Genomic DNA, 18,143 nt, shown 5'->3' with positions numbered 1-18,143 from the left:
CATTCTCAATTGTCGTGAAAAGCCATCTGGTTCACTAATGTCCTTTAGGGAAGGAAATCTGCCATCCTTACCTGATCTGGCCTACTTGTGACTCCAGATCCACAGGAATGTAGACTCTTAAATGCCCTCAGGGATGGGCAATAAATGCTGGCCCGGCCAGCGGCACCCACATCCCATAAATGAATAAAAATAAAACGGTTCCGAACTTGTTATATCATTACTGAGCAACGGACACAGAGAAGGTGCGGGGCTGGACTAGAGAGACGGAGGCTTTGTGGGTGTGAGGCGGGATCTTGTAAAGGGTCAGGTTGCGGGAGCTGACAATGACGCCGCTACCGTTTGCCCCAGGGAAGTACTCAGGTAGTCCTGTGGTGGCAGTCACTCTGAAGATTTTGGAGGCAATTCTGACAGCACTTTAAGTTGAGGGAAGGTTCGAGGATAATGCCGATAAGAGGGAACCATGGGTTTGAGCCAGGGAGGATGGATGCGAGGTTCCAGGGATGGGAGGAGAGACGGATGAAAGAGATGAAAGATCTGTTCTTGGACGGGCGGTTCGTAAGGAGGGGTTACATAGAAACATAGAAATAGGAGCAGGAGGAGGCCATTTGGACCTTCAAGCCTGCCCTGCCATTGGTCTTGATCATGGCTGATCGTCCAGCTCAATAGCCTAATCCTGCTTTCTTCCTATAATTTGGGCAGCATGGTAGCAAATGGTTAGCACAGTTGTTTCACAGCTCCAAGGTCCAGGTTCGATTCACGACTTGGGTCACTGTCTGTGCGGAGTCTGCAAGTTCTCCTCATGTCTGCATGGGTTTCCTCTGGGAGCTCCGGTTTCCTCCCACAGTCCATGGATGTGCAGGTTAAGTAGATTGCCCTTAGTGTCCAAGGGGGTTGAGTGGGGTTGCTGGGTTACGGTATGGGGCGGATGTGTGGGCTTGAGCGAGGTGTTCTTTCCAAGGGCCGGTGCAGACTTAGTGGGCCGAATGGCCTCCTCTGCACTGTAAATTCTATTCTATTCTAACTCTTGATCCCATTCACCTCAAGGTCCATATCTAGCCGCATCTTGAATGTATTCAATATCTTAGCCTCAACTACTTCCTGTGGAAATGAATTCCACAGAATCACCACTCTTCGGGTGAAGAAGTGTCTCCTCATCTCTGTCCTAAATTTGTCTACCCCAAATCCTCAGATTGTGCCCCCTCGATCTGGACACACCCAACATCGGAAACATCCTCCCTGAATCCACCCTGTCTAGTCCTGTTAGGGTTTTATAAGTCTCCATGAGATCCCCCCCTCATTCTTCTGAACTCCAGCGAGAACAATCCTAACCTAATCAGTCTCTCCTCATATGACAGTCCCGCCCTCCCTAGAATCAGTCTGGTAAAGCTTTGCTGCACTCCCTCGAGAGCAAGAACATCATTCCTCAGAAAAGGAGACCAAAACTGCACACAATATTCTAGGTGTGGCCTCACAAAGGCCCTGTATAATTTCAACAACACATCCCTCCTCCTGTACTCAAAACCTCTCGCAATGAAAGCCAACCTACCATTTGCCTTCTTTACCGCCTGCTGCACCTGCATGCTTACCTTAAGCGACTGATGCACAAGGACACCCAGGTCCCCCTGCACAATCCCCTCTCCCAATTAACAGCCATTCAATTGTAACCTGCCTTCTTGTTTTTGCTTCCAAAGTGAGTAACCTCACATTTATCCAAACTGCGTCTGCCATTGATTTGCCCACTCATCCAACATGTACAGATCATCCTGAGGAGTTGGGGGTAAAGTTTGGGTTCCAGTGTGAGGGGGGCTTCATCTATATGCTGGTGTGGAACTTCAAAATCTGGCCCCTGGTGCTGTGAAGCAATAGTGCTAACTGCTGTACTACAAATACGGCCAAGTGGGAGAAACAGTTGGGAATAGTATTGGAGGAGGGATTATGGTGCGAAGTGCTGTGAAGAGTCAATGCCTCACCCTCATGCTTGAGGCTGGGGTTGATTTAAAGTCGTGTACAGGGTGCACTGAATGAAGGTGAGGATGAGCCAGTTAAGGGGGTGAAGGATAGCTGCGAGTGGTGTGGGAGGGGCCCAGCCAATCATGTCCATAGTTATGGTCCTTTCAGAAGCTTTCAAATTTTAGGGTTTGTTTACAGCATCATGTCTGAGGTCCTGCACGTGAATTTGGAGCCGGGATCCTGGAGGTCATATCCGGGATGTCAGTCCTGCCAGAGTTGTAGACAGGTGAGGGGCAGATATCTTAGTCTTCACCTCGTTGATTGCTCGCAGACGGGTCCTGTTGGGGTAGAGGTCAGCATCTCCATCCTGTGCTTTGGTATGGCTGAGGGATCTAATGGAGTTCCTGCATTTGGAGAAGGTGAAATTTACTCTGAGAGGGGCAGATGAGGGGTTCCACAAGAGATGGGATTAGTTTATCTTAGACTTTGGGGATCTGGTTGCCTTCCAAGGGTGGGGTGTGGTTTGGAGGGGGGGGGGGGGGGCTGAGTTGTGTTTATTCGTTATAAAAATGTTGAAAATTTGAATAAAAATATATTTTTTATAAACTTAAAAGGCGTTTTAACTAAATGTTACACCCCAATGCCAACCCAAATCAAGATCTACCAGATTTGGATGAGAGCAGGGATTGATCTCAAGTGTCTTCTCACAAAATCTGTACCTAAAGAGTGAAGAGCAGCCTTGCCATAGACTCAAGTTAATAACCAGATCTTGCCATCGCATGGGGAGGGAGGCATGTATTTCATCTTAAAAATACTTCCCTCAGTGACACACAATGACATGACCACATATTTTTAAAAAATCATTGTATAAAACCACTAACTATGGGAGAATTTGACAAGTACATTGGGTGCAAACCAGTAGATTGCAAATAGTGAATTAAGTAATCATTCTGTTAGTATAAAGAGACAATTATTTATCTAAACAGCTGTTTCAGTAAAAACTTTACATACCCTGATGCCCCAGACTGGCTAGGAGGGTAAAGTTGAAACAATGGGAAAAACTCTTACAAAATGTTTTATTCAAGGTCTACAATGGTTTCTGTAATTATTTAAACCACATGATGATGATAATGATCCGTGATTGCCAAGTTATGCTTGTGCTCATAGCCCACTTGCTTGAATGTGGAGGAGTTTATTTCTCCATAAACAACTGTTCCTCATCATTTATTTAATGGATACCTTGGGCCTGAAATTCTAATTCGGAGAGAGAGAGCAATAAGTGCAGCAGATCACTCTCAACTTGGATAAAGCAGGCAAGACAAGGTGGAAATGTAAAATGCTGAGAAGTTGGAGGGAAAGAGAAAATGATGTGAAAGAGGAGAGAAAGAAGGGGGCAGAAATCTAAAAAGTATTTTGAGCCAAATGTGTGACATATAGAAAAGCATGAACTACAGAAGTGGTACGATGATACAAGGATGATACAAGAAGATGTTGTAATGATGCAGTAAACCACTATTAATTAACTTTGATAACAGGTAGTTTAAAAGTACTAATGTTTTGGTAATTTAGCTATAATGCTTGACCTTTTCTTCCTCATCCACTGAGTGTACATGGCAGCAGGTGGAATAGGAACTAAGGCCCGGATAATCATGTTGGAGGTGGGAATCAGGAGCTAGGAAATTTCCCAGCGTTGCGATTGGGGAGGTTGTGTCGGTATGGAGTCAGCCTGCCATCTCTCACACCAGCAGGGAGGAGTCTGGCAACGAGGCATTTGTGGATAATCCTTCTCGGAGAGGGATGTTCCACTGGCAGGTCACAGCTGGGGCTCAATAATTGGAAGAGCAGTCAGAGTACCCTGAGGCTTTGCTATCTCATGCTCTGTGAATACAGGTGACCATGGAGCAGTTGAGCTCAACCATATCTTGGGGCTTTAAGCACATGTGGCTCACCCATGAGAGTGGCCAACCTCATGGAGAGTCCATGTGGCAGCATCTGCAGTGCATGTAAGGGCAGCATGGCGTCCTGCACTGGGGTGCATGGCACTCTCTGTTGCCTGGACCAGTTAGTTCAGAACTTAGAATGTCAGTTCAGCTGATGTTCATGGATTATGTGAGGCCTAACGGTGGCTGGAGGGGATACCAGCTGCACCAAGCAGCAGACTACTTCAAGTCAGCATTAAACCGCTTGAAGGGATGAGATTATGCAAGAGCGGAATGAGGGATTCATGCAGCTTATGGGATCCTCTTCATTCTCAACTTCCTGACAGAGGAAGCATGTGGTCCCAATGACGATGGCTGTCCTTGCACAGATGTAGACAATGCAGTCACAGATCCGGGCCTTAAAATCCAGCCCCAAACCTCCAGCAGATTTCCCTCCCATTCACCATGTTACCATCAGGTCCCAGGTGACCATGTGGAAGAGAACAGCTTTGAGGCATCTATGTGAAGAGAGAAAGGGAGACAGCCTTGTAGCAGCCTCATCGCCATAGCGTCTGCCTAAGACCTGGGATGGTGTTTCGGAGTTTGGGTGCTTCTCCTCTCACTGTTACAATAGCATCCTCACTATGTTGTTATTCTGTTATTCAGACTGGCAGGCTACCTCTTGGCACCATAAATTCCCAACATTAGACAGTCCAAGATCAGATGCAGCGTGGTTAGATACAGCACTCGACCGCAGGCTCGAGGAATTGGTCTCACCACCACCCTAGCAGGTGTTGTGGCTCTGTTGGTAGCACCCTTGCCTCTGAACCAGAATCCAGTGGGTTCAAGTCCCACTCCAGAACTTGATGGCCATACATGGAGTGTTTATGATACTGTTTAGACAGGGTGATAATCAGCCTGCCAAACTATTCCCCAATGGGAAAAAGAGGGGACGCAATGCCACACCCGCTTTGATCCAAGCTCCATTTCAGTATTGAAACTTGGAACTGGATGAAGCTGCCAAATTGATTTCATGCAGTATTGTAACTTTATAGCCAACATATGTCCATCAGTCTGTGATTAATTTGAACCCATGTGCAATGTGTAGCCCATTGTATCACCCAGTTATCTATCTTTTGTGCAACCCCACCCTGCCACCCAAAAATCTTCTTAAACTTTTTTGTATTGTGAGCAGTCAAGAGTTGAATCAGCTCTTTGAAGACATTAAAGCTTAACCAAGTTTGACTCCTGTTGACCATAGCACCTGCAGACTAAACACTGTTTAGCACAGAAAAAAAGTGATGAGGGACTCATTGGGTCTGGCAGCCTTCCACCATTCAAAACACTGTGGTATTATGATAACTGTAAGAACTGCAAGGGTTACTGAAGTGTCTACAGTAGCCACTAGAGGGAGCTACAGTTACAAGTATATAAGGCGGTAATGCCAAGCCTTGGGGGAGAGTGTGTGCAGGAGTGAGCTAGAGAGAGTCAGAGGTACAAATCGTATGAGTGAGAGCAGAGCATAGTTTATATCAGTATAAAGATTAGTTGTATATAGTTTATATGTTAATAATCAACTGTATTCTTTAGGAGTACATGTCGAATCCAAATTAGTAGTGTTAATAAATTTATAGCTTTGTTTAAGTTCAAGCTATTTTGTGGTCTTTGTGAACACTACGCCATCCATCCTGAATTAAGCAATACAAAGAACACCTCAAACACGAGGCAGTTTTAAAATTGATCCCTGTGGACAGAAATAATGAAACCAAAACTTATTTCCATCAAGCGTTTAAAGATGAGTTCTGAAGCTCAGTGTTGTTTTGCGTGCAGGGTCAACATTTAGTTACATCAATTTCAGAACTTTTCTTCAACTCGATGAAAGGCCAATGCCAGGTATCAAAAAGCTCTAGTCAACCATTGCAAAATGGTACAAAATTATCATGGTGTGACCTTTCATTGCTGTGAAACTGCAACACAATTCATTATTCCATGAGGCTTAACTCTGAAATTGCTTTTGAGCCTTGCTGAAAGCAATTCCTGCAGGAAAGCTATTGGGAAGAGTGCTGGTCTGACATCAACATCTAAATCTGTTCTTTAACTCTCAGACATGCGCCTGTTAAAACTCTAATTTACAGGCAGAAGATAAAATATACCTTTGATGCAAGATGAATGTGAGGCTGTCTTTGTTGGCCTGTGACTGTAACCAGACTTCTTTGTCCTGATTCAGTACTTGAAATTGTAAATGTCACAGCTGCAGACTCTTTTGAGCTACATTTTCACCTCTCTAGTCAAAGGCTGACGGGAGTAATATTTAATGCTACAACATACCCCCAACTCCCTGTTACTTTCTACTGGCCAATCTGATAAGGGAGCTGGGAGCTGTGACCTGTGCCTCCCTATTTTGTGGGTCTTTGCATGGTAAATGAATGCAAGTGAGGGAAAACACAGCCTCCAATGAGATTTCTATCACTTATACTGCAGGAAAGTTGGACACAGGCACCATAATCCTGTGTTTAGATGTTGGTGAGAGGAGCTCAGCCTAAAATGAGAAGAGGAGACTGTGATTATTTTTCAGAGCATGGCCATACTGAGGTTCCATCAGGAAAAGTTAACATTGTAATGAGGCCAAAAAATAATTCCACCAGTAATGTACCAGATGCCTCCTTCTTTTCACTGGGGCAGAGCCCTACAGCACGATACACTTCCCCAGAGTGCAATGACTCTCTGGCAGAGGCTAGGAAGCCTGTCTCCTACATATAGCAGGTGGGCATTTCTGAGTTATGTTGAGGGGCTCATCTGCCTCAGTTCCACTAGTACAACAGCCAAGCAGAAAGTTTAGGTTATGCTGTAAAATATTAACAAGCAGGCATTTAATGATGGTTACTGTGTAACTACCCAATGGAACGGAAGTAACTGAAGTACTCACAGCTATATAATTACTAATGGTCATATGTTGTCCAGAAGTCTCCAGCCATTGGGATTCCCTTTTCCCGCAAGTAGCGCACCTACATGCATGGGTTTCCTGGCAGCATGGCATGGCTTCAATGGGAAATCCCATTGACAAGCGGTGGGAGTATAGAATTCCGATGCTAGCGAGTGGCGCACCGCCGATAAACCAGCGGTTGGGGGACCGTAGACTCAAACCCCTTATCTAGTTGTTCATTGAATACTTTGAATTGAACATAACTAATGGTATTATTTGAGTCAGAAGTATGTTGGAGTCTTGTTAAGGAAATAAATTAAGTAAACATTTCATGGGATTATCTATGCAGCACTGTTAACAATTTGGAGACGAAGCTTAATGTTCCATCATTTAGGCTCAAGGCATGATGCCAGGTAAGTCCCAGTATTATCAACAGAAACCAAAGCAAATCAAATACATCAGCAAAAATGCTTAACATTTCTTGGAATATTGCGCACAATTCTGGTTGCCATACTACCAGAAGGATCTGGAGACTTTGGAGAGGGTTCAGGGGAGGTTTACCAGGATGTTGCCTGATCTGGAGGGTGTTAGCTATGTGGAGAGGCTGAATAGACTCGGACTGTTTTCATTAGAAAGACGGAGGTTCAGGGGTGACCTGATAGAGGTCTACAAGATTATGAGGGGCATGGATAGAGTGGAGGGGTCAGTCACCACGAGGCATTAGTTAAAGGTGCATTGGGCAAAGTTTAGAAGAGATGCCTCACGGTAGCATGGTGGTTAGCATCAATGCTTCACAGCTCCAGGGTCCCAGGTTCGATTCCCGGCTGGGTCACTGTCTGTGTGGAGTCTGCACGTCCTCCCCGTGTGTGCGTGGGTTTCCTCCGGGTGCTCCGGTTTCCTCCCACAGTCCAAAGATGTGCGGGTTAGGTGGATTGGCCATGCTAAATTGCCCGTAGTGTAAGGTTAATGGGGGGATTGTTGGGTTACGGGTATACAGGTTACGTGGGTTTAAGTAGGGTGATCATTGCTCGGCACAACATCGAGGGCCGAAGGGCCTGTTCTGTGCTGTACTGTTCTATGTTCTATGTTCTATTTGTGAGGCAGGTTTTTTATTCAGAGGGTGGTGAGTGTCTGGAACGCGTTGCCTGGGGAGGTTGTGGAAGCAGATACATTAACAGCGTTCAAAAGGCATTGTAACAAACACATGGATAGGGTGGGTATAGAGGGATACGGCGCAAGGAAGTGCTGAGGGTTTTGGCAAAGGTTGGTATCATGACCGGTACAGACTTGGAGGGCTGAAGTGCCTATTCCTGTGCTGTAATCTGCACTCTGGCTTCTGCACTCAATAATGACTGATTGTTTATTTTTAAAAAGTAATTCGGAGTAATTTAAAATTGGGTGAATCACAGTGTGGATTGATGTGGTCATTAAAATTTTATTTTGTTATACACCCAATTTTAGATATGTTAGTCAAACTGCCAGAATTACCACTTTAAAAGATGAAATGTTACCACGTATCAAGGCATTTTTTCAAAACAAATTTTAAAAAAGATTATTTTTTAAAAAGCATCCTATTGAGCTGGCACATGACAAATTTAGCGTTTGGTGATATACAAATATTGGTGATATCTAGACATGTGCGTTTTCGGATGATATGATGCATAGTGGTTAGTCTGCTTCTCATCTCTTGCTTTTAGATCTCACCACTGGCTTCCAGTACAACTATTCCAAAAATGGAGCTGAGCGTGTAAGCCTCTTCATTGCTAGCTTGATGTAATGCATCCCCATGGTGGCATACGTAAATTGAGTACCTTTCAAGATCTGGCTGAACTACAGGGGACTCACAGGAGGCCTGATCCCCAGACACATAGCTTGCAGGCCATTCAGCATATGGTTACCCCCTTGGGCCCATGAACTAGATCCCCAGCTATGTGTAAATGCTTTGTGGGTGTCTTGATAAAGAAGAAGTTAAGGGAGTGTTAGCATTTTTAAAGGATATGCTTTCAGACCCTGAAACAGGACAAAAAACCAACAGGAGTTTTATTAGAAAGGTGTTCACTCAACAGGCTGTAAATAGACTGCCCGTTTGCCCATACTAATGGCTGATGATGTCATCAATATGTCACGTGATCGGATTCTTAAAAAGGTGACCTTGCTTCTAACTAGGAATAAACATGAATACACAACACTTTCCTCCCCCTTTATATTAGAGGTGTCTGCAAATAAACACAATATAATGTTAACAATCAACATTTGCAATATGAACACAACAGTCAATAAGTTAGATGTTTCAGAGTTGATTTCTCTGTGATTGTTGGCGAACCCCAGGCATCTGCATTTTTGCGTTGACTGCAACTTCTGATGTTTCTGTTTTAGCTTGGACATCATCCATCGTTCTCTAAACCGGAGTCAATGTTGTGTTTACAGGTTGACACGGTGTTGAAATGTCTTCAAATGGGTTACTTCTTCCATCGTTGTTTCTGATATTGTCAGGTTCTCAGGAATGTCTAGGTCTTCATTAGGCACAGTTTGTTGCAGTCTTTCGGTTGACACTGACTCTGGAAAACTAGTTCTAGTTGCTGAAAGTTGATCAGCGTGTCTTCTACACACTACATCGTCCTGAGTTTGAAAAGTGTAGGAGACCAGCCCTGTCTGTGTAAAGATGATAGCAGAGATCCACTTCTTACTGGTGGTATCGTTCCTTGCCAATACTTCCTGACCTTTCTGAAAAGCATGGCATTTAGTCCTGTTCTCACGTCACAAAATCTTACTTTGCTGTTCCCTCTCAACAATTTCTCTCGTCTTGGACAGCTTCAACAGACCAAATGCTGTGCGTAACTGATGTTTTACCATGATTAATACCGGAGAACTTTGGGTTGTCGAATGTGTTGCATTCCAGAATGACACCAGGAATTGACTTAGTCATTTTGTCATTGATCCTTACTCACGAGTGTTTCACAGAATGCTTCATTGTCTGAACAAAACTTTCAGCCAGCCCATTTGTGGCAGGATGATAAGGAGTGGATCGGATGTGTTGGATTCCTTTCTCCTTTAGATAATTTGTGAATTCTTGCAAAATGAAGTGGCTCCTTGTCACTAGTAAGTTGTTTAACGTAACTGAGTCTTGCAAAACTTAATCCAGTCTTTCCATTGTTCTCTCCAAGGACGCAGTCTTCATAATAGCGACTTCAGGCTATTTCAAGTGCATGTCTACCACAATTAAAAACATTTGTCCTTCGATTGGTCCTGCATATTCTATATGAACTCTTTGCCATGCCTTCTGGCCACTTCCACGGATGTAATGGCGTTAGGGGCGGTAGGTTTCGAACCTCTACACAAGCCAAACACATGCCCATGATCTCCTTGATTTTGTTATTGAGCCCCAGCCACCAAAATTAGCTTCTGGCTATCTCCTTCAGCCTTATTATCCCACAATGACCTTCATGAAGTTGGTTTAGGACACATTCCGCGAATAATGACAGAATATTGACCCTCATTTTCCAGGGGAGACAACCAGCTTGTACAGGTAGTTTGAGTCTTCGGGTAACATAAGGTTTCAACTCCAGGTTTGCTCCCCTGGTCTTGCCTTGAAGTACCATGTCCATAACTTCTGAAAATAGTGGATCATTTTTGGTATACTTCTTAACTTGTCCTGCGGTCCAAAAGTGTTATAGACTTCTTTGAGGTAGAAAATATTACCACTCTAACTATTCATTGATGACTCATTAGATAGAGGTAACCCAGAGACTCCATCAGCGTTTCCATGGAGATTTGATTGACGACTTTTTGTCATATATGTATGTGCTGACAACAGCAACACCTACCTCTGCATCCAGCTCACTGCTGGAGATGGAATACCAGTGTGCCGCCCAAGTATCATTGTCAGTGGTCAATGATCTCTTAACAAAGTAAATTTCCATTCATATAGTTATTAGTAAAAATGTTTGATTCTGAAAATGATGCCTACAGGTTCTATCTCTACCTGTGCTTAGTTCATTTCTGCTTTGTTCAAGGATCTTGATGCAAACGCGATTGGCTTCTCTTCACCATTGGGTCTTATGTGAGAAATCACTGCTCCCCACCATACGGTGATACCTCACAAGCCAGTTCCAATGGTAACTTTGGATCAAAGTGTGTCAGGACATATGGCTTCAGTAATGCCTCTTTAGCTTGTACAAAGGCCCTCTTGCACTGATTCACCCAATTTCCATTTCCTGTTTTGACGCACTAAATTGTAAATGCTTAAGAATAGCTAGTTGCTAGATTGGGGAAAAACTTCCATAACAATTTGATAAGGTCAAAAACGATAAAAGTTGATTAATATTTTAAGGTGCAGGTACCCCCGCCCCCGCTCCGGGTTGCTGCTGCTGCCGGCCTATTTTCCTACCGTTCTGCCAGGAAGTCAAGGAAAGGCTGCCACCGCCTAAAATACCCCTGTACTGATCCCCTCAGGGCAAATTTCACCCTCTCCAATTTGATGAACCCCACCATATCATTGATCCAGGCCTCCACGCTTGGGGGCCTCGCATCCTTCCACTGAAGCAAAATTCTCCGCCAGGCTACTAGGGACACAAAGGCCAGAACACCGGCCTCTTTCGCCTCCTGCACTCCCGGCTCCACTGCAAGCCCAAAAATTGCGAGTCCCCAGCCTGGCTTGACCCTAGATCCTACCACCCTCAACACCGTCCTTGCTACGCCCTTCCAAAATTCCCCCAGCACTGGGCATGCCCAGAACATATGGGCATGGTTCGCTGGGCTCCCCGAGCACCTAGTACACCTGTCCTCGCCCCCGAAGAACCTGCTCATCCTCGTCCCGGTCAGATGAGCCCTATGTAGCACCTTGAACTGAATGAGACTAAGCCTCGCACAAGAAGAGGAGGAATTCACTCTCTCCAGGGCATCCGCCCACGTCCCCTCCTCAATCTCCTCACCCAGCTCCTCTTCCCATTTACCCTTCAGCTCCTCCACCGAGGCCTCATCTACCTCCTGCATTACGTGGTACACATCCAAAATCCTCCCCCCTCCAACCCACACCCCCGAGAGCACCCTGTCTCGTACCCCACATGGGGGCAACAGAGGGAACCCCTCCACTTGCCGCCTGGCAAACGCCCTAACCTGCATGTACCTAAACATGTTCCCCGGGGGAGCCCAAACTTCCCTTCTAACTCACCCAAGCTCGCAAACCTCCCGTCTACAAACAGGTCCCCCAACCTCCTAATACCTACCCTGTGCCAGCTAAGAAACCCGCCATCAATGCTCCCTGGAACAAACCGGTGGTTCCCCCGTATCGGGGACTCCGTCGAGCCCCCCACCTCCCCCCTATGCCGTCTCCATGGTCCCCAAAGTTTGAGGGAAGCAGCCACCACCGGGCTCGTGGTATACCTCATTGGAGGGAGCGCCAACGGCGCCATCACCAGCGCCTCCAAGCTCGTGCCCACACAGGACGCCATCTCCATCCTCTTCCATGCTGCCCCTTTCCCGTCCATTACCCACTAACGCACCATCGCTGCGTTGGCAGCCCAATAGTACCCACAGAGGTTGGGCAGCGCCAGCCCCCCCCCCCCCCCCCCCCCATCCCTGCCCCGCTCCAAAAACACCCTCTCACCCTCGGAGTCCCATGCGCCCAACAAATCCCGTAATACTCCTGTTGACCTTCCTAAAAATGGCCTTCGGGATGAGGATGGGGAGGCACTGGAACAGGAACAAAAACCTCGGGAGCACCGTCATCTTGACTGACTGCACCCTGCCCGCCAGCGACAGCGGCAACATGTCCCATCTTTTAAACTCCTCCTCCATTTGCTCCACCAGCCTTGTGAGGTGAAGTTTGCGTAGGGCCCCCCAGCTCCTAGCCACCTGGACTCCCAGGTACCTAAAGCTCCTCCCTGCCTGTTTCAGTGGGAGCCTACCAATCCCCTCCTCCTGATCCCCCGGGTGCACGACGAACAACTCACTCTTACCCAGGTTGAGCTTGTACCCTGAAAAGCCCCCAAATTTCCTGAGAATCTTCATCACCTCCGGCATTCCCCCCACTGGATCCGCCACATATAGCAACAAGTCATCTGTGTAAAGTGACACTCGGTGCTCCTCCCCACCCTGCACCAGACCTCTCCAATTCCTCGACTCCCTCAACGCCATGGCCAGGGGTTCAATTGCCAACACGAAGAGCAAGGGGACAGGGGACACCCCTGCCTCGTCCCCCGGTGCAGCCGAAAGTACTCCGATCTCCTCCTATTCGTGGCTACGCTCGCCATCGGGGCCTCAGATAACAGCCTCACCCAACTGACAAACCCCTCCCCGAACCCAAACCTTTCTAGCATCTCCCACAAGTACCCCCACTCAACCCTATCAAAGGCCTTCTCCACGTCTAATGCCACCACTATCTCCGCCTCCCCTTCTACCGCCAGCATCATTATAACATTCAGAAGCCTACGTATATTGGTGTTTAGCTGCCTTCCCTTCACAAACCCCGTCTGGTCCTCATTTCATGATTGAAATAGTTTCTCTTATTAAACAGTTCCTGGGAACAGTGAAATGGCTGCGCCATTTTCACTGGTTTCTTATCCAGTAAAGGAGTGACTCATTAGCGGTCCCTTTACCCGCAATGGCCTGTATGTTCAACGACAGTTTGTCATCTGACCTCATTTTCTTTCTTGCTTTTTTTGTATCACATGAATCTTTCTCCCTCTATTTGGTTTTCCATTTGATGCACTTGGTTCTTGCTATTTATAGTCCTTGTTTGGAACTTGTTTCTATCTCCAACACGCAAATCAATATGCCTTGTCACAATATACACCAGTATATCATGGTGCAGACACACACTGATGGACATACACAGGGACCAATCAACATGTACAAACACCGCAGCCAATCACCAGTTAGAATATGCACACTATAAAGGCAGAGGGCACCATGGTTCCCGCTCATTCTGGGTGCTGCCTCTCAGTGTAACAAGAATTCATCCAGCCCAGCACAGACTCACACCACGTGCTGAGAGAATCAACTAGTTCGAACAAGTCTTAGGTCTCTAGTTTAAGTTAGCATCATTTAGACCCACAGTCATCGTGTGTTAGTTAGTTAGAAGTAGTTAATAAAATTGAGTTGAACCTTCATCAGTATTGGAAGTGTCTATTCATCTCTCAAGTCTACACTAGCCAACACTTCATGCCTCTTTTTACCTGTTCTTGCATTTTGCCCCTTTGCACCAACAGTCTGCTGCTGCGTGACGTATTTTTGCACATCAGTTACAATTTCGAATCAATGCCTATGTTCAGATCTCAGCTGACATTTTATGGATTCTAGTACTCAAACTTAATTGCTGGGCTATTTTAGCTGCTAGTTCCATAGAGATCACAACTTCTAAAGCCTTTTTTAGGTTCAAGTTTCTTTCTATTAACAGCTTTTTTGGATAGCTTCACTTCTTAACCCACACACTAGTCTGTCTCTCATGGTGTTGTTGAAGACATCTCCAAAATCACAGTATTCAGCTAAGTACCTACGAACTTTGTGATTGATTCAGCTTCTTGTTGGTTACGTTTAAGGAGCCTGAACCTCTTGGCAATGACCAATGGTTTCGATGAGAAGTAGCCTTGCAATATCTCCACAATCGCATCATAGGTTTTTCAAGCCTGTTTTTTCTGGCTGCACCAAACTTTGCAGGAAGCTGAAAGTTTCCCCCAATTGTATTCAGGAAGTTTGGGTCGACAATATCTGCTGCCATTTTGTTCGCTTGGACAATATAATCAAATACTTTACTATATGAACTCTACCGTTCATGAGTTCTTGTCATATGGTCCAACTACGCCAAAATTCCTGCCATTTTTACTTTGGATAGGGCTCATAAGCACGGTGTTGCAACGAAAATTTTAGCACTCCCTTGCTTTTTCTCAAGGTACCTCGGAGCTCAATCTCTTCCCTTCTGACTTTTGGAACACCCCGGCGGCACGGTGGAACATTGGTTTGCACTATTGCCTCACAGTGCCAGGAACCCGGGTTCAATTCCGGCTTGGATCACTGTCTGTGTGGAGTTTGTACTTTCTCCCCATGTCTGCGTGGGTTAACTTTGGGTACTCCGGTTTCCTCCCACAGTTAAAGATCTGTAAATTAGGTGGATTGGCCATGATACATTGTCCCTTCATGTCCAGGGATGTGCAGCTTAGGTTTTGGGGTTACGGGAATAGGAAAGAAGAGTTTGCTCATTTGAAGGGTTGGTGCAGACTGGATGGGGTGAATGGCCTCCTTCTACACTGTAGGGATTCTATGAAACAATTGTAGCAGGATACTTGCTATTCTCAATGTTCTCTGTACTGTTCCTGATCTTTCTGGGCATGCGCATGGCGAGCTTCTTTTCAATGTTGTTTCCTCTGAAACCTATGTTTAAATTTTGATTCCTTCGATGGCTGTTACCTATACTTGGCACCCCTCCATTGTCAGCTTTGGTGTTGTGAAGTATTTAGCTTCATAATCCTTTTTGGATGTCTGCGCATGGATCAACGATGTTCCGTTTTTTTGTTCACTGGGCGTCTGCCAGCATGGTTCCGACCTCCTCGTTGCTGATTCACTTTGTAGTCTTTTTAAAAGAAAGGCTTGCAAACCACGAAGGCACAATCAAACAGAAGCTTTATCAACAGGCTGTAAAGATAGACTGCCCGCTTGCCCACGTAAACGACTGATGATGTCATCAATACATCATGTGATCGGACTCTTTAAAAAAGCAACCTTGTTCCAGCTAGGACAAACATGAATACACAACAGGTGTCAGCTCTGACAGAAAATCCAGAGTTTCGTCCTCTAGGCAGTAATCTCTCATCTATCAGGCAGGTTTCTGGTAACTCCTGCAGCAGAGCTGATACCAAAGAGTTTAATGCTTTCCTTTGGACAGTAGCAGCAATTCTGAGAGTGGAGTCCTGATGCTTGGACAACTCAGGGTCCCCAAAAGGGTGGGTTGCTAATCTATACGTCAGGTGAGACAAATTAAACAAAGAAGATACTAGTCTTCCGCATCACAAGCTGGAATGTAAGGGCAATGAGTCGTGGCCTTACCAACTACCTTTTGCAGATTGATGATGCATGCAAGACAGCTGTGATCGACAACCAACTTACATGGCTCAATGTGGACACTGCTGCATTGCACGAAACTAGGCTCACTCGATCCCTTAAAGAGAAACGCAACATGTGTTTCTGGTGGGGAAAACTCAAAAGGCAACATATAGGCAGCACGGTGGCCTAGTGGTTAGCACAACCGCCTCACGGCGCTGAGGTCCCAGGTTCGATCCCGGCTCTGGGTCACTGTCCGTGTGGAGTTTGCACATTCTCCCCGTGTCTGTGTGGGTTTCAGCCCCACAACCCAAAAATGTGCAGAGTAGGTGGATTGGCCACGCTAAATTGCCCCTTAATTGGAAAAAATAATTGGGTAATCTAAATTTATAAAAAAAAAGGCAACATATGAGCATGGAGTGGGTTTCACAATAAAAACCAATCAACTCACAATAATTAAATGCTTCAGTGAAGGCAGCACAATGGCACAGTGGTTAGCATTGCTGCCTCACAGTGCCTGGGACCCAGGTTCAATTCCAGCCTTGGGACGCTGTCAATGTGGAGTTGTACATTCTTCCCAATGTGTGCGTGGGTTTCCTACCGGTGCTCCAGTTTCCTCCCACAGTCCAAAGGTGTATGGGGTAGGTGCATTGGCAATGACAAATTACCCCTTTGTGTCCAGTATTGTGCAGGTTAGGTTATGGGGTTGGAGGGATAGGGCGGGTGGACATGGGTGGAGTATTCATTTGCAGGATCGGTGTAGACTCGATGGCCTGAATGGCCTGTAGGGATTCTATGATTCAGGGAGACTTCTTACTTTTCACTTGTCAGCAAGCATGGCCCAGTTAACCTCACATGCATGTATGCTCTGACACTCACCTCCACATCAAATATAAAGGGTCAATACTTTGAGGCACTTGATGCTGTTCGCAGCACAGAGGGACTATACCCTCTAAGGCACTTCAATGCAAGGGTGAGTTCCAACTAGACAGCTTGGCCAACTTGCATAGGGAACTAGGGAATTGGCAAAATGGACAGAGGTTGATGGAACTATGCTGTTGCCATGGACCAACGCCAAAGACCAGAGTGCAGTGTCAATGTGGGATTATCTGCACAACACCACATACAACTATGTACTCACTGCTTACAGGAAAAGAGATCAGAGGAATGCTGACTGGTTTGAGGCCTACTGGGCTGAAATGGGGCCGGTTACTGCAACCAAGAGTAGAGCCCTCGTGAACCACAAGCAAATCCCCAGCAAACAAAATCTAGATTCTCTCAGAGTTGCCAAAATCAAGTCTCAACAGACTGCATGTACCTAAACATGTTCCCCGGGAATTGGGAACAAAAACAAATTGGGAACAAAAACAAGAAATACTGGACAATCTCAGCAGGTCTGACAGCATCTGTAGAGAGAGGAAGGAGCTAACGTTTTGAATCTGGATGATTCAATGTCCCCCCCCCACAAGTATTTGGGTGACCCTACCACACAAGCACTGGAGCATGTTGGTACTGCCAGGGTGGCACTGCTCAGGTGGCACTGCCATGTTGGCACAGCCAGGGTGGCGTTACAGGAACAGTGCCACGGTTCTTCCTAGCCATGTCCCTCACCACCCAGGGCCTATACTCACCTGTGTGTGCCTGGCATGATCATCTTGATTGGTTTGCATTTTTGAAAACCAGTCATGATTAGTGCCAGCGTGATGTCATCCTGGCTGGCTGGGACGATACGGTGAGGGCAGAAGTAGCGATGTTAAGCCCCATAAGTTGATCAAAAGTTATTTTAAAACATACTAATCAGGCTTGCGCTCTTCCTGGGCATGAACCTGATCACATCATCGGAGGGTGGTAGGGAAGATCCCAAACCAAAATCTTGCTGACGCAGTTTTGGACACAAGTTATGTACATTTTGCCCAAAGGCGATACTCTCTGGGCTGGATTCTCCGCAGCCCCGCGCCAAAATCGTGCTCGGCACAGGGGCAGAGAACTGAAGTTCCCAACCGAATCGGGCCTGGCATCGCCTGGTGATTCAGGCCCCGGAGAATCCCTCATTCGCGAATTACGCCGCGCGGCTGGGGGGGGGGGGGGGGGGGGGGGGCATTGCCAGAGGCCTTCCCAGCGATACTCCGCTCCCGACTGGCCAAGTTCCCGACGGCGTGGAACTAATGTCGTATGGTCTGTCGGGACTCCCGCGCGGTGGCTGCGGAATCAGTCCGCGGCCACCGTGGTGGGGTGCAGGGGGATCGAGCACTGGGGGGGGGGGGGGGGGGGGGCCTTATGTGCAGCCGGGGCAGCAATCTGGCTGGTCCAATGCAGTG

The 18,143-nt window shown here is 46.5% G+C and overlaps 1 protein-coding gene across 4 annotated transcripts in view; it reads right to left on the bottom strand.

Moving 5' to 3' along the window:
* Positions 1 to 18,143, bottom strand: part of rcan2 (regulator of calcineurin 2) — a 475,186-nt gene that overhangs the window by 88,988 nt on the left and 368,055 nt on the right. The gene's annotated exons all lie outside the window — the stretch shown is intronic.

The sequence above is a fragment of the Scyliorhinus canicula genome, chromosome 6, assembly GCF_902713615.1.
Source record: "Scyliorhinus canicula chromosome 6, sScyCan1.1, whole genome shotgun sequence".
Lineage (NCBI taxonomy): Eukaryota > Metazoa > Chordata > Chondrichthyes > Carcharhiniformes > Scyliorhinidae > Scyliorhinus > Scyliorhinus canicula.
The sequence above is the reverse complement of the archived record's forward strand: the minus strand, read 5'-3'. Positions and strand labels throughout refer to the sequence as shown.